Genomic DNA, 12,400 nt, shown 5'->3' on the forward strand with positions numbered 1-12,400 from the left:
GGTCGGAGAGGGCACACTTCCGACCGGTGCTGGAGGAGCCCGTCTGGGAGTCGAGAGGGCAGGCAGAACACTTCTCGGTCAGCCCAGGTGAGTCAGCATCAAACTCACCCAGAGCTCCCTGTTGGTCATGTGTTTGTATAAAAAAAAAAATCTGAGTTTTCTCCCTCTCTCCAGCATAAGGCGCTAGTCGATTCAGGTGCAGCTGTCACGATCATTATAAGACGAATGAGTTGGCCAAGGCGCAGCGTGGAAAAAAGACATCTTCTTTTAATGAAGAAAAACAAACACTTACTAAACGAACAAAATAACAAACGATCGTGAAGCTAAAACGAACTAAGTGCACACATGCAACATAGACATAGACAATTACCCACAAACACCTAAAGCCTATGGCTGCCTTAAATATGGCTCCCAATCAGAGACAACAATAAACAGCTGTCTCTGATTGAGAACCAAACCAGGCAACCATAGACTTTCCTAAACACCTACACTGAACACAACCCCATACATTCTACAAAACCCCCTAAACAATACACACACCCTAAACTAGACAAAACACACAAACATCCCCCATGTCACACCCTGACCTAACTAAACTAATAAAGAAAATCAATATAACAAAGGCCAGGGTGTGACAGTACCCCCCTCCAAAGGTGCGGACTCCGGCCGCAAAACCTGACACAGAAGGGGAGGGTCCGGGTGGGCCTTCCTATGGCGGCGGCTCGGGTGCGGGACATGGACCCCCCTCCACCATAGTCACTACCCGCTTTGGTGGCGCCTCTGGAACGGCGAGTCCCGGACTGAATACCATCCCAGAGGCCGCCACTGGACGGAGGGGCAGCTCCGGACTGAGGGGCAGCTCCGGACTGAGGGGCAGCTCCGGACTGAGGGGCAGCTCCGGACTGAGGGGCAGCTCATGACTGAGGGGCAGCTCCGGACTGAGGGGCAGCTCATGACTGAGGGGCAGCTCATGACTGAGGGGCAGCTCATGACTGGCAGACGGCTCTGGCGGATCCTGGCTGACTGACGGCTCTGGCGGATCCTGGCTGACTGACGGCTCTGGCGGATCCTGGCTGACTGACGGCTCTGGCGGATCCTGGCTGGCTGACGGCTCTGGCGGATCCTGGTTGGCTGACGGCTCTGGCGGATCCTGGCTGGCTGACGGCTCTGGCGGATCCTGGCTGGCTGACGGCTCTGGCGGATCCTGGCTGGCTGACGGCTCTGGCTGGTCCTGGCTGGCTGACGGCTCTGGCTGGTCCTGTCTGGCGGACGGCTCTGGCTGATCCTGTCTGGCGGACGGCTCTGGCTGATCCTGTCTGGCGGACGGCTCTGGCGGATCCTGGCTGGCTGACGGCTCTGGCGGATCCTGGCTGGCTGACGGCTCTGGCGGATCCTGGCTGGCTGACGGCTCTGGCTGGTCCTGGCTGGCTGACGGCTCTGGCTGGTCCTGTCTGGCGGACGGCTCTGGCTGATCCTGTCTGGCGGACGGCTCTGGCTGATCCTGTCTGGCGGACGGCTCTGGCTGATCCTGTCTGGCGGACGGCTCTGGCTGATCCTGTCTGGCAGACGGCTCTAGCGGCTCGGGACAGACGGGCGGCTCTGACGGCTCTGGGCAGACGGGCGGCTCTGACGGCTCTGGGCAGACGGGCGGCTCTGACGGCTCTGGGCAGACGGCGGCTCTGACGGCTCTGGGCAGACGGGCGGCTCTGACGGCTCTGGGCAGACGGGCAGCTCTGACGGCTCTGGGCAGACGGACAGTGCAGGCGGCACTGGGCAGACGGCAGACTCTGGCCGGCTGAGGCGCACAGTAGGCCTGGTGCGTGGTACCGGAACTGGAGGTACCGGGCTGAGGACACGCACCTCAAGGCTAGTGTGGGGAGCAGCAACAGGACGCACAGGACTCTGGAGACGCACAGGAGGCTTGGTGCGTGGTGCCGGAACTGGTGGTACCGGGCTGGAGACACGCACCATAGGGCGAGTGCGTGGAGGAGGAACAGGGCTCTGGAGACACACTGGAAGCCTGGTGCGTGGTGTTGGCACTGGTGGTACTGGGCTGGGGCGGGGAGGTGGCGCCGGATATACCGGACCATGCAGGCGTACTGGCTCCCTTGAGCACTGAGCCTGCCCAACCTTACCTGGTTGTATGCTCCCCGTCGCCCGACCAATGCGGGGAGGTGGAATAACCCGCACTGGGCTGTGTAGGCGAACCGGGGACACCATGCGTAAGGCTGGTGCCATGTATGCCGGCCCGAGGAGACGCACTGGAGACCAGACGCGTTGAGCCGGCTTCATGGCACCTGGCTCAATACTCAATCTAGCCCTGCCAGTGCGGGGAGGTGGAATAACCCGCACCGGGCTATGCACACGTACAGGAGACACCATGCGCTCTACCGCATAACACGGTGTCTGCCCGTACTCTCGCACTCCATGGTAAGCATAGGGAGTTGGCGCAGGTCTCCTACCTGACTTCGCCACACTCACTTGTAGCCCCCCCCAATACATTTTTGGGTTTTACTCACGGGCTTCCAGCCTTGCTTCCGTGCTGCCTCCTCATATCGCCTCCTCTCGGCTTTAGCTGCCTCCAGCTCTTCACGAGGGAGGCGATATTCTCCCGGTTGTGCCCAAGGTCCCTTTCCATCCAGTATCTCCTCCCAAGTCCAAGAATCCTGTATGCGCTGCTCCTGTTGCTGCTTATCACGCTGCTTGGTCCTGGGCAGGTGGGTAATTCTGTCACGATCGTTATAAGACGAATGAGTGGACCAAGGCGCAGCGTGGAAAAAAGACATCTTCTTTTAATGAAGAAAAACAAACACTTACTAAACGAACAAAATAACAAACGATCGTGAAGCTAAAACGAACTAAGTGCACACATGCAACATAGACATAGACAATTACCCACAAACACCTAAAGCCTATGGCTGCCTTAAATATGGCTCCCAATCAGAGACAACAATAAACAGCTGTCTCTGATTGAGAACCAAACCAGGCAACCATAGACTTTCCTAAACACCTACACTGAACACAACCCCATACATTCTACAAAACCCCCTAAACAATACACACACCCTAAACTAGACAAAACACACAAACATCCCCCATGTCACACCCTGACCTAACTAAACTAATAAAGAAAATCAATATAACAAAGGCCAGGGTGTGACAGCAGCTAGGAACTTTATGGATCGCGGACTCGCCCGTAAGCTGGGGATTCCGCTGGTGCCGATAGATCCCCCCTTCCCCGTGCACTCCTTAGATAGCCGACCATTAGAGTCAGGGCTGGTCAGGGAGGCCACGGTTCCACTGGACATGGTAACGCAGGGGGATCATAGGGAGCGGATTAGTCTCTTCCTTATCGATTCACCTGCGTTTCCAGTGGTGCTGGGGGTTCCCTGGCTGGCCAGTCACAATCCCAGGATTTCATGGAAACAGGGGGCTCTCCAGGGGTGGTCAGAGGAGTGTTCAGGTAGGTGTATGGGAGTTTCCATCGGTGCCATGTCGGTGGAGAGTCCAGACCAGGTTTCCACTGTGCGCATTCCCTCTGAGTATGCCGATTTGGCTATCGCTTTCTGTAAGAAGAGGGCGACCAAAAAACCTCCAGGTAAACACTGCACTTCCCAGGAGTCACGTGTACCCATTGTCACAGGAGGAGACGTTGGCTATGGAGACATATGTCACGGAATCTCTGGGACAGGGGTACATTCGGCCCTCCACGTCACCCGTCTCCTCGAGTTTCTTTTTTGTGAAAAAAAAGGAGGGAGGTCTGCGTCTGTGCATTGATTATCGAGGTCTCAATTCCATCACAGTGGGGTTTAGTTACCCGCTACCTCTCATCGCTACAGCGGTGGAATCATTTCACGGAGCGCGTTTTTTCACGAAACTGGACCTCAGGAGCGTGTATAATCTGGTGCGTATTCGGGATAGAGACGAGTGGAAAACTGCGTTTAGTACCACATCTGGCCATTATGAGTACCTCGTCATGCCGTATGGGTTAAAGAATGCTCCAGCCGTCTTTCAATCCTTTGTAGACGAGATTCTCAGGGACCTGCACGGGCAGGGTGTGGTGGTGTATATTGATGATATCCTGATCTATTCCGCCTCACGCGCCGCGCATGTGTCTCTGGTGCGCAAGGTGCTTGGGCGACTGCTGGAGCATGACCTATACGTTAAGGCTGAGAAATGTGTGTTCTCCAAACGATCCATCTCCTTCCTGGGTTATCGCATTTCCCCCTCGGGGGTGGTGATGGAGTGTGACCGCGTTAAGGCCGTGCGTAATTGGCCGACTCCAACCACGGTAAAGGAGGTGCAGCGGTTTTTAGGGTTTGACAATTACTACCGGAGGTTTATCCGGGGTTTTGGCCAGGTAGCGGCCATTACCTCACTGCTGAAGGGGGGGCCGGCGCGTTTACGGTGGTCGGCAGAGGCGGACAGAGCTTTCAATCGGTTGAAGGCGCTGTTCACTGATGCTCCCGTGTTGGCACATCCGGACCCCTCTTTAGCGTTCATAGTGGAGGTGGACGCGTCCGAGGCTGGGGTTGGAGCTGTGCTATCACAGCGCTCGGGTACGCCACCGAAGCTCCGCCCCTGCGCTTTCTTTTTGAAGAAGCTTGGTCCGGCGGAGCAAAACTATGATGTGGGGGGCCGGCAGTTGTTAGCTGTGGTAAAGGCCCTGAAGGTGTGGAGACACTGGCTTGAGGGGGCCAAGCACCCTTTCCTCATCTGGACTGACCACCGTAATCTGGAGTATATCCGGGCAGCGAGGAGACTGAATCCTCGTCAGGCAAGGTGGGCCATGTTTGTCACCAGATTTAGGTTTACGATCTCGTATAGACCAGGTTCCCTGAACACGAAGGCCGACGCGCTGTCCCGTCTCTATGACACAGAGGATCGGCCCATCGATCCTACTCCCATCCTTCCAGCTTCTAGGCTGGTGGCACCGGTGGTATGGGAGGTGGACACGGACATTGAGCGGACGTTACAGTTGGAACCTACGCCTCCACAGTGTCCTATGGGTCATAAGTACGTGCCGCTTGGTGTTCGTGATCAATTGATTCGGTGGGCTCACACGCTACCCTCTTCGGGTCATCCTGGTGTGGCGAGGACAGCGCGGGGTCTTAGGGGGAAGTACTGGTGGCCCACCTTAGTTAGGGACGTGAGGTTCTATGTCTCTTCCTGTTCGGTGTGCGCTCAGAGTAAGGCTCCTAGGCACCTGCCTAGAGGGAAGTTACAGCCCCTCCCCGTTCCACAACGGCCGTGGTCTCATCTGTCAGTGGACTTTCTTACCGATCTTCCCCCGTCTCAGGGGAACACCACGATACTGGTCGTTGTGGATCGGTTTTCTAAGTCCTGCCATCTCCTCCCGTTGCCCGGTCTCCCTACGGCCCTACAGACTGCGGCGGCCCTATTTACCGACGTCTTCCGGCACTACGGGGTGCCTGAGGACATCGTCTCTGATCGGGGTCCCCAGTTCACGTCCCGAGTGTGGAGGGCGTTTATGGAGCGTCTGGGGGTCTCGGTCAGCCTGACCTCTGGTTATCACCCCGAGAGTAATGGGCAGGTGGAGAGAGTGAACCAGGAGGTGGGTAGGTTTCTGCGGTCGTATTGCCAGGACCGGCCAGGAGAATGGGCGAGGTACGTCCCATGGGCGGAGGTGGCCCAGAACTCACTCCGCCACTCCTCCACGAACATGTCACCATTTCAATGCGTGTTGGGCTACCAGCCGGTCCTGGCACCGTGGCATCAGAGTCAGACCGAGGCTCCTGCGGTGGAGGAGTGGGTGCAGCGCTCTAAGGAGACCTGGAGGGCTGTCCAGGAATCCCTTAAGCAAGCTGGTGGACGGCAGAAGAGGAGCGCTGAACGCCACCGCAGTGAGGCCCCCGTGTTCGCACCGGGGGACAGGGTCTGGCTCTCGACTTGAAACCTGCCCCTCCGCCTGCCCTGCCGGAAGCTGGGGCCGCAGTGTGTGGGGCCTTTTAAAGTCCTGAGGAGGATAAACGAGGTGTGTTATAGATTACAACTCCCTTCCTACTATCGTATTAACCCATCGTTTCATGTGTCTCTCCTCAGGCCGGTGGTAGCTGGTCCCCTGCAGGAAGGTGAGGTGCCGGAGGTCCCTCCGCCCCCTCTGGACATCGAGGAGTCCCCGGCGTACACAGTACGTGCTGTTCTGGACTCTAGACGCCGGGTGAGGGGCCTGCAGTACCTCGTGGACTGGGAGGGTCCGGTCCGGAGGAGAGATGCGGGGTACCGGTGGGGGACATCTTGGATCCGTCACTGTTGAGGGATTTTCATCGCCTCCATCCGGATCGCCCTGCGCCTCGCCCTCCGGGTCGCCCTCGAGGCCGGTGTCGGCGTGCTGCGGGAGCCACGCGTCAGGAGGGGGGTACTGTCACGACTCCCACCGAAGGTGGCTCCTCTTCCTGTTCGGGCGGCGGTCGTCGTCACCGGTCTACTAGCTGTTTGTGATATCTACACTCAGTCGGCACTTTATTATGTTCACCACACTATTCACTAAAATAAATTGCTCCTACATACACCAAGTCCCGTGGTCTTGGCTTGCTAGACACTAAAGCATGCAGATAAGTATTCAGGTATTGTCACGACTCCCACCGAAGGTGGCTCCTCTTCCTGTTCGGGCGGCGCTCGGTGGTCGTCGTCACCGGTCTACTAGCTGCCGCCGATCCCTTTTCCCTTTCCTGTTGGTTTTGTCTTATTGGTTACACCTGTTTCTTGTTTAGGTTTTTAGTTGGGCTATTTAAGCCGGGAAGGCCCGCCTGCTCTTTGTGCGGGCTTATTTTTCCTCTGTGTGTGTTTGTGGTAGTGCGTTTCCCTTTGTTTTTCCTCCGGACTGGTTGGGTCCTGGTTTTGGGCCGGTCTTTTATGTGCGCCCGGTATTGGCGTGAACATTTTTCTCTGTGTCGGAATAAAACATTGTTCTGTACCTTCTGCTTCCTGCACCTGACTCCGCACCCACTACGCCTAAGTGCGTTACAGGTATTCTGTTTCTTTTTGTTTGAACTTTAGAATGTACAAAATGACAGTACATTTTGTGATGGTCTTTTGTAACTCAGAAAAGTTACAAAACTTGTACTGACTGTAATAAACTCCAACTGGACTTAAAAACTTGAACCGTCAAATAAAATAAAATAAAACCAAATTTAGCAGATGTTAGCAGATGGAGTACAGTATATAGAGTACAGTATATACATATGAGATGAGCAGTAGCTTGCCGTGGGCCTGGGGCCTGGGCCTTCAGTGAGGTCCTACACAGTCCCACCCGAATTAATCCACCTCTTATTACCATCATTATGATGCCATGGCTCTAGACACTATACATTTAGACAGAAACGCAGTATAACCAGGCGTTGCGTCACCTTGAAATTGACATTTTTATTCAGAGAATTGCAGGGGAAGAGTACAATACAGTACAGTTCAACTAATAGGCAAGAACATAGTCGAGTGCAACAGAGTTATATTAATATTCTTCTTCTATCCATTTCTGGTCCACAAACTTTGAGCTTTAAGTCCCCCAAAAAATAAATACAGTGTGTTCACTAAACAGCGCATTGTTGCACCCAAAGCAGTTTCACCGTGATGATAAAGACACATAACTATTCACTGAAAATAAAAGAAAGAAAACAAATAATATGCAACATAGGCTATTTGCCATTTTATTTTGTTAATATATAGGGTATTTAATATTAACGAAATAAAATGAATAAAAAATAAAAAACATACATACACATTTAATAAAAAATAACATGCATTGTATGCCTACTCACCAAAGACTGATTATTTGAACACAAAATCCTTCCTCCTTTCTTTCCTCAAGAAGACTTCAATGACTCTGTTGTACAGTCTATCTGTGCGTTTTAGTTCCACCAATAAGTCCTTTTCTATCGACATGGAGGCTAATGCTGAAAGCAGAGTCTGTGCAGTAGCATTTCTGGAATACGTTTTGATTCGCTTTAAGGCCGAGAATGACCGCTCGGCAGAAGCCGTGGACACAGGGATAGTCACTGTCACACATGCCAATGTGTAAAGTTGCCCCATGTCCTCATTCAGATTTTTCTGCTTAAGGAAATCAAGGAGATCAGAGGGACTTTTCCCTTCAAAATCAGTCATAGCATACATTACAGTCAGTTCTGTTTTTAGCTTGGATAGGTCGAACAGTGTTCCGTGACTCTCTGTTAACGTCGAACATGTATCCCTCGCCGACGCCCTCAAGTTGGTTAATTAGTGGATCAACCGCGAGGTTGAAGAGGAGTGGGGACATCGGGTCTCCCTGCTTGACTCCCGTTTTCATTTCTATGGGAGGGGTCTCTCCCCCCTTTAACTTCTACTTGGTCACAATCCCGGATCCGGGAGCACCCTCATCAGTAAAAAAGCTGACTAGCATAACCTAGCATAGCGCCACAAGTAAATACTAGCATCTAAATATCATTAAATCACAAGTCCAAGACACCAGATGAAAGATACACATCTTGTGAATCCAGCCATCATTTCTGATTTTTAAAATGTTTTACAGGGAAGACACAATATGTATTTCTATTAGCTAACCACGATAGCAAAAGACACAACTTTTTTTTCCCACCATTTTTTTCCTGCATAGGTAGCTATCACAAATTCGACCAAATAAAGATATAAATAGTCACTAACCAAGAAACAACTTCATCAGATGACAGTCTGATAACATATTTATTGTATAGCATATGTTTTGTTAGAAAAATGTGCATATTTCAGGTATAAATCATAGTTTTACATTGCAGCCACCATCACAACTCTCACCAAAGCAACTAGAATAACTACAGAGACCAACGTGAATTACCTAAATACTCATCATAAAACATTTATGAAAAATACACAGCGTACAGCAAATGAAAGACAAAGATCTTGTGAATCCAGCCAATATTTCAGATTTTTTAAGTGTTTTACAGCGAAAACACAATATAGCATTATATTAGCTTACTACAATAGCCAACCACACAACAGCATTGATTCAAGCCAACAATAGCGATAACGAATAAACCAGCAAAATATATTAATTTTTTCACTAACCTTCTCAAACTTCTTCAGATGACAGTCCTATAACATCATATAACACAATACATATAGAGTTTGTTCGAAAATGTGCATATTTAGCGGCACAAATCGTGGTTATACAATGAGAATAGTAGCCAAGCTGCCAACAAAATGTCGGGAGAAATCTTGGGAGAGGCACCTAATCTAATCAGTAACTAATCATAAACTTGACAAAAAAATACAGGTTGGACAGCAAATGAAAGATACATTAGTTCTTAATGCAACCGCTGTGTTAGATTTTTAAAATTAACGTTACTACGACATACAGCGTGCGTTAAAGCGAGACCGCACCGAAATTAATGGCGGAATAGTAGTTTCACATTTTTCAACAGAACAACGAATTAACATCATAAATCTTACTTTTTGATGAGCTTCCATCAGAATCTTGGGCAAGTTGTCCTTTGTCCAGAAGAATCGTTGCTCGGTTGTAGATTGTCGCCTTCAACTTTGGAATTAGCAGTAAACATTAGCCATGTGGCGAAGACGTGCCCAACTCACTATAACGCAGCACAAAGAAATATCCGAAAATCGCAATATACTGATATAAACTGATATAACTCGGTTTAAAATAACTACATTATGATGTCTTTAACACCTATATCGAATAAAATCAGAGCCGGATATATCTAAGGCCTATAACGGGAGCTTTCCAGAACGCCATCCTGAGGTCTGTCTTGCGTCATGGCGAATGTTGAAAAGAGTGTACCCCACGTACCCAGACCCTTTATATGGCCTCAGATCTGCCTAGCAACTCCATTCCAATTCTCACTATTTGCTGACATCTAGGGGAAGGCGTATGCAGTGCATGTCGACCAATAGAAGACATGCAAATTAATAAACTGACCCTAGAACAGACTGCCTGATTTCAGATTTCTCACTTCCTGACAGGAAGTTTGCTCCAACTTGAGTTCTGTTTTACTCACAGATATAATTCAAACGGTTTTAGAAACTAGAGAGTGTTTTCTATCCAATAGTAATAATAATATGCATATTGTACGAGCAAGAATTGAGTACGAGGCAGTTTAATTTGGGAACGAAATTTTTACAAAGTGAAAACAGCACCCCTTATTGAGAAAAGGTTTTAAGCTGGAGAAGGCTGTTTGCGGGAATTTTTTCCGGTAGGTCTGAAAGTGCCGGGGGTCCAGGAGGGAGAGAAACATTAATTTTTCGTGGTCTTGAAACCTGATTCGTATCTGGCAAAGAATGTTGTCCAGAATATTGCTGTGGAGTTGTTGATAGTATGTGCGAGGGTCTCCTTGTGCTGGGCCTCTGCGTGCGCTGGGTGAACTTGAGATGCGCGCTGTGTCATCGTAGATTTGACTGAACCTGCACCTCTCTCGCTCAATTGTGTCACAAAACTCGTTCACCCTTGTCAGGCAGAATTGTACATCCAAAGTTTGTTTCTGTAGAATTCCAAAAAGCACATCCGAATAATTAAAAATCCCATTGAATGTTTCAAGCAAAAAACAAAACTCAAAATCATCCAAACGTGCATTAAATCCATCAGCCATAAGCACAGTATCCCCGTCATGGTCATCATGATGTTCCAGTAAGTGGTTAAACAGCTCCTTTAGGGCAACTCTCTTTTCAAAGACTGCATTGACCAATCTAGATGTATATTGCCACCTCGTTGGTGCAACCTTAGGAAGACGACGCTTGCAGATGTCATCCAGCAGTTGCGTGCGCTTAGGGGATCGTGAGAAAAATGCTGCAAGGCCATTGAGGTTGGCAAAGAAGACCTTGCATTCTTTAAGCTTTGAGGCTCCTTGAGTCAGTACTAAATTTGGTCGATGTGCATAGCAGTGAATGAATAAGGCCATCGGTGCCCTCTCCTTAACTTTAGCCTGCACCCCATTGAGTCCAGATGCCATGACTGCTGCGCCATCAAAACACTGTGCCACAACTTTATCCAGACTACATTCATTTTCCTCCAAGAAACGGAAAATAAGAGCGGCAATGTCATCAGCTCGCTTGCCGCTTGTCACATCTTCAAATCGGATAAATCGCTCCTTGACTCCTGTGTCCGTCACATAACGCAGGACGAGTGAGAGCTGTGCTGCATTTCCCACATCTGTTGTCTCGTCCACCATAACAGCAACAAAGGGAGCTTTTTTAATCTCCATTTTGATCTCTTCTCCCATCACTTCAGCAATAGCATAAATTAGGTCATTTTGTATTTTGCCTGACGTCCCAATGAACACTTTGTTAGTGGACAGGTGGTATTGTAAATCTGTGTTGCTTTCAGAAAGAAAAGAAAGAAGCTCCACGTAGTTCCCTTTGTTTGTGGAGTCAGCACTTTCATCGTGTCCCCTAAAAGAAAGTTCCTGTTTACCCAAAAACATGACACAATCAATGAGTCTTTTCAATATTTCCCTATTTTTCTTCACCTTTTCATTGTGCAGCTCCGTTGCCCTGCGCGATTGTTCATTGAGCTGTAGATCCACTCGGGTGTCCCCAAAAGTTTTCAAAAGTACCATTGCTTGTAAGTGCCCAGCCGTACTTTGGTGTCTCGTTGCTGCCTTGGTTAGACAACTCAAGTTTGCAAAGCCAGTGTGGCTCCAAACACCAAATCGATCACTTGCAAATAATAGGCATTCCCAGCATTACAGTTTGCAGTGCTTCTCGGAGCCTGTGAGCCATTGATAGCGCTCGTAGTTGGAACTTTGAAAGTGGCGAACGAACCCCTTTCCCGCCTGTGACAGGCTTTGTAGCGTCGGCGTCGGGCGACCTCTCCTTACAATGTCTAACTTTTCTTGAAAAGTTCGTCTTGAGAATGGCGTTATAATTATATCCTCGACCAAATCGATATCTTCTCCTCCTTCCGTCATTGTGGGTTGAAAAAACAGCTTAGTCGTACGCAAATTAATTCGTTTATCAAATTCAGTTTCCTAGTTCTGAGGATCTGCATAGACCTGCCCATAGGACCTGCTTCTCAATATTGGTAATCCAATCAAAAGACGTGCACGCACTACGCCTGCTAGCTGGCTCCTGTGTAACACTGGAGCCAGCCAGCAGGCGTACAATAGCCAACTCTAAAGCTGATTGGTTGACACTAAATTTTCATTTCCATTCACTTTAAGCTACAAGCGCCCGCACTGTTGATTCTGAAGGCCTGAGGGCAGATTTTAGACCCCTGGCAACACATGATGGCTGAATATGATTGGATAAAAGATCTAACATAAAGACCAGCCCTCCAAATCTCAACCTGGGGCTGGAAGCAGTGCAACCAAGAGGAAAGCTATGAAATGAAGAGTATAATTCTTACTCTGGGGAATAATGTAATACATATTTGTGGGAAAATATATTTAAAAAATATATATAT

The sequence above is a fragment of the Salvelinus namaycush genome, chromosome 3 (genome assembly GCF_016432855.1).
Source record: "Salvelinus namaycush isolate Seneca chromosome 3, SaNama_1.0, whole genome shotgun sequence".
In the NCBI taxonomy this organism is placed as follows: domain Eukaryota; kingdom Metazoa; phylum Chordata; class Actinopteri; order Salmoniformes; family Salmonidae; genus Salvelinus; species Salvelinus namaycush.